Here is a 4951-nt window from a genome sequence, read left to right on the forward strand (position 1 = left end):
GGACTCCCTGTGTCAGAGATTGATTGACCAAGGTCCCAGAGCAAGCTGAGTTTGGAAGTAACTGCAATTGGCCCCTGAGCCACCCTGTTCTCCACTCAGTCTGAAGGGAAGTCGATTCCTCTGCGACCCTAGCTTGACGAGAGTCTTGCTGAGGTAGAGGCCTGATATCGTGCTCCTGAGCCCAAGGAGACAACGTGGTCAAGAGTGACAGAGGTGTCTGGACTTTGGACTTTGAACCTTAGACTTTGGACTTTGGAGTTTGTTTGCCATAAGCGTGCTTGCTCTCTTTCTCTCTCTTACCCTTTTGGTGACTGAGGCCTCTGGCGTCCAGGGTAGCCAAGAACCTGTATGCTTAATAATTAATAAAGACATTGTGGAAAGACACAAATCGTTTGGAGTAGTTGATAGTGACCCCCTCCTCACGACAAGGACCTACATATATGGAAAAATACATCATGGTCATGGAAAGGTAGACTCAAATTTGTGAAAATGTCAATTCTACCCAAAGCAATCTACAAATACAATGCAATCCCAATCTAAATACCAACAGAATTCTTTAATGAGATGGAAAAATTAATCATTAACTTTGTATGGAAGAGAAAGAGGCCCTGGAGAAGTAAAGTACTATTGAAAAAAAGAATAAAGTAGGAGGCCTCCCACTACCTGGCCTCAGAACCTACTGTATAGCTACAGTAGTCAATACAGCCTGGTACTGACACAATGACAGACACGCTGACGAATGGAACAGAATAAAAAACCTAGATGTAAATCTACCCACCTGTGGTCACTTGATCTTCAATAAAGGCCCAAAGTTCATTAAATGGAGAAAAGACAGTCTTTTTAACAAATGGTTCCAGCAAAACTGAATTTCCATCTGTAAAAAAAATGGAACAGGACCTATACCTCACACCATACACAAAAACTAATTCAAAATGGATCAAAGACCTAAATATAAAACCAAAAACTATAAAGATCATGGAAGAAAAAATAAAGTCAACACTAGAGGCCCTAACACAGAGAACAAATAGGATACAAACCATAACTAAGAATACACAAACACCAGAAGATAAGCTAGATAACTGGGATCTTATAAAAATGAAACACTTATGCTCATCAAAAAACTTTGCCAAAAGACTAAAAATAGAACCTACAGACTAGGAAAAAAAATTTTGGCTATGACAAATCCGACCGAGGTCTAATCTCTAAAAATCTATAGGAAAATCCAAGAACTCATGAAAAGGTTTACAAACAGAAAGAAACAATTTTTGATGGCAACGAGGAAGGGGGGGGTGGGGATGGAAAAACACTAAATAGACAATAGATAAGCTGTAACTTTGATGAAGGGTAAGACAGTACACAATACTAGGGAAACCAGCACAACTTCTCCGAGGCAAGGTCATGGAAGCTTCATAGACACATCCAAATCCCTGAGGGGCCAAATTACTGGGCTGAGGGCTGGGGACCACAGTCTCAGGGGACATCTAGCTCAATTGGCATAACATAATTTATAAAGAAATGTTCTCCATTTTACTTTGGTGAGTAGCCTCTGGGGTGTTAAAGTTTGTGAGCGACCATCTAAAATATTCTACTGGTCTCACCCCATTCAGAGCAAGCAAGGATGAAGAAAACCAAAGACACAAGGGAAAGATTAGTCCAAAGGACTAATGGACCACAACTACCACAACTTCCACCAGACCGAGTCCAGCACAACTAGATGGTGCCCGGCTACCACCACTGGCTGCTCTGACAGGGATCACAATAGAGGGTTCAGGACAAAGCTGGAGAAAAATGTAAACAAAATTCTAACTCACAAAAAAAGACCAGACTTACTGGTCTTACAGAGACTGGAGAAACCCTGAGAGTATGGCCCCCAACACCCTTTTAACCCAGTACTGAAGACACTCCTGAAGTTCACGCTTCAGCCAAAGATTAGACAGGCACATAAAACAAAACAAGACTAATTGGGCACACCAGCCCAGGGCAAGGACTTGAAGGCAGGAGGGGACAGGAAAGCTGGTAATGGGGAACCCAAGGTTAAGAAGGGGGGATGTTGACATGTTGTGGGCTTGGCAATCAATGTCACAAAACAATATGCATATTAACTGTTCAAAGAGAAACTAATTTGCTCTGTAAACCTTCATATAAAGTACAATAAAAAATTAATTAATTAAAAAAAGACAAATGTATAGAGACCAAAGTTATTTATTTTAATTTTTATTGTGCTTTAAGTGAAAGTTTACAGATCAAGTCAGCCTCTCATACAAAAATTTATATACACCTTTCTATATACTCCTAATTGCTCTCTCCCTAATAAGACAGCACACTCCTTCCCTCCACTTTCTATTTTCATGTCCACTTGGCCAGCTTCTGACCTCCTCTGCTCTCTCATCTTCTCTCAAGACAGGAAATGCCAACATAGTCTCATATGTCTACTTGATCCAAAAAGCTCATTTTTCACCAGTATCGTTTTCTTTGCCATAGTCCAGTCCAATCCCTGTCTAAAGAGTTGGCTTTGGGAATGGTTCCTGTCTTGGGCTAACAGAAGGTCTGGGGACCATGACCTCCAGAGTCCTTCTAGTCTCAGTCAGACCATTAAGTCTGGTCTTTTTATGAGAATTTGAGGTCTGCATCCCACTGCTCTCCTGTTCCCTCAGCGGCTCTCAGTTGTGCTTCCTGTCAGGGCAGTCATCATTTGTAGCTGGGCACCATCTAGCTCTTCTGGTCTCAGACCTACGCGGTCTCTGGCTCATGTGGTCCTTTCTGTCTCTTGGGCTCATAATTACCTTGTGTCTTTGATGTTCTTCATTCTCCCTTGCTCCAGGTGGGTTGAGACCCATTGATGCATCTTAGCTGGCTGGTTGCTAGCATTTAAGACCCCAGAAGCCACTCTCCAAAGTGGGATACAGAATGTTTTCTTAATAGATTTTATTATGCCAATTGACTTAGATGTAAAAATATGGAATGCTTCCTAAATTTGCTTGTCATCCTTGCACAGGGGCCATGCTAATCTTCTCTACATCGTTCCAATTTTAGCATATGTGCTGCCAAGGAAGCTAGCAGGAGACCAAAGTTTATTATTGGCTATCGCCGGGAGGAAGGAGCAGAAAGGAGGGGGGATTAATGGTGATGGAAAAATTGTATTGATTATGGGTAAGGTTGCATAGCCAATTATTGTATCTGTCTTTAATAAGGTGTACACCTGTAAAAAGTCAAATTGCCAAGAGTTGTGTGATAGATATACAGTCATGCACAGTATAATGTCCAGTGTTGGTGGTCTGGCTCCAGCCCTCCAGGGGATACCCACCTGCCCTTCCTGGTGCTCAACAGCTTCAAATCCCATGGCATGCTGGTGAAGCTCATAACCACTATTTTCCAGAACCTGTCCCCCTCCATCAGCGTGCACAAGGTAAACCTGAACAGGGTCAAGCGCTGCCTCCTCTTCATCTGACTCCCAGGAGCTGGATTTCCGCCATTGGAGTATCAAAGTCGTTCCCGTGGGCGCAAGTTGTGGGATGAAGAAACTTCTCCAGGAGAAGTTTCCCAACATGAGCAGTCTGCTGGACATCAGAGAGTGCCTGGCCAAGGGCAACGGGCTGTCAGAGAGCTAGGCAAGCGCGACATTACAACATTATAGAGCTGCCTCAGGCAATTTACCGCGGGGTCACTTGGAGGCCCAGCAGAGCACCATGGGCTCGCTGAGATGGTCCTAGATGACACTGCAGCTCATCGAGATCCAAGAGGGTGTTGGGGAGGGGAACGTGCTTTCCACAGTTTTGTGCACAAGATGGAGGAGCTGCAGGCCATCCTGGAGCCCAAGAAGGAGACGCTGCGCTAAGGCCTAGAGGGAGGATCAGCAGCCCCACAATGTTTAGCGCAAGGGGAGCAGTGAGAGGCCACAACAAGAGGCCTGCGGGCGTGAAGAGGGCACGGGCAGAGGTCCATGGGGACAGTGATGCCAAGGTCTAGAGACCTTGCTGGCCTGAGGAAGAAGATGAAGCTGAGTATTTCCACCAGGCACGGACGAGGAGCCGGATGAGGAGCCTGACGAGGACAAGTTCCCCAGGCTGACCAAGCAGAGACAGCCTGCCAGGACTCCACACAAGAAGGGTGTGACAAGAAGCCCTCAAAGCCCAAGAGTAGGTCCTGGGAGCCCAGGCCAAGCTGGGGCCCAGCGGGGTGTCTGGAACTTGTACAGGGCCGAGAGAGCCCTGCCCTGGGGCTCCCGTGGGCTGCAGGTACAGCCCACTTCCTCTCATAAAGGAGCCTGTTTCCCTGACTCCGCTTCTAACCCCACAGTAAATGACTGATGTTCCCAAAAAGAGAAAACAAAACCTCTCCCTACTTTTCTCTGGGGATTCCCACATCCCTACGGTGCAGCAAGCCCACCCCGCAGCCCCCACCCTTGGGAACAGGCGCCCCTGCCACTGGGAGCTGTGGGGCTCCACCTGGCCCCTCAGAGCCCAAGGCTGGCCCGCATCTTGTGGTCCCCCCGGGCAGGCCTGGGCCACCGAGACAGGACTCCAGCTGCCCTGCCCATGCTGGGAATCTCCCCTCCTTGACCTTCAAGTGCTGCTGGGCACACCCCAGAGAACCACACCCAATACTCACCTGAGGCGTCAGCAGAGCCCCTCGCCCGGCAGACCTAGGTGTTTGCACAATGCCCAAATCACATAGGGTCTTATTTCACAGAAGGTATTTTTTTTTTATTATGGTTGTTAAGCAATAAATACATACCTGTATTTACAAGAAAGACCAAAAAAAAAAAAAAAAGTAGCTGCTGAGGCTGCTTATGTACAACCAAACACCTCATGGGATTTGGCTGCTTGGTTTGGAGATTTAGGGTCATGGTTTCGTGGGACACCCCAGTTAATTGGCCTAATAACATGTTTAGTGCTTCTGTTCTACCTCCTAGTTCATTGCCTAGTGTCTGGGGTCTTAAAAGCTTGGAAGC

The 4951-nt window shown here is 46.3% G+C and overlaps 1 non-coding gene and 1 pseudogene across 1 annotated transcript; one reads left to right on the top strand and one right to left on the bottom strand.

The window, feature by feature from the left end:
- Positions 1-455: 455 nt before the first annotated feature.
- LOC126057324 (suppressor of SWI4 1 homolog) lies at positions 456-4559 on the top strand (annotated as a pseudogene).
- Positions 2951-3060, bottom strand: LOC126057510 (U6 spliceosomal RNA). The gene has a single exon (XR_007512595.1). It is a non-coding gene; the product is annotated as a U6 spliceosomal RNA (small nuclear RNA).
- Positions 4560-4951: the final 392 nt, after the last annotated feature.

This window comes from Elephas maximus, chromosome 13 (assembly GCF_024166365.1).
Source record: "Elephas maximus indicus isolate mEleMax1 chromosome 13, mEleMax1 primary haplotype, whole genome shotgun sequence".
Taxonomy (NCBI): domain Eukaryota; kingdom Metazoa; phylum Chordata; class Mammalia; order Proboscidea; family Elephantidae; genus Elephas; species Elephas maximus.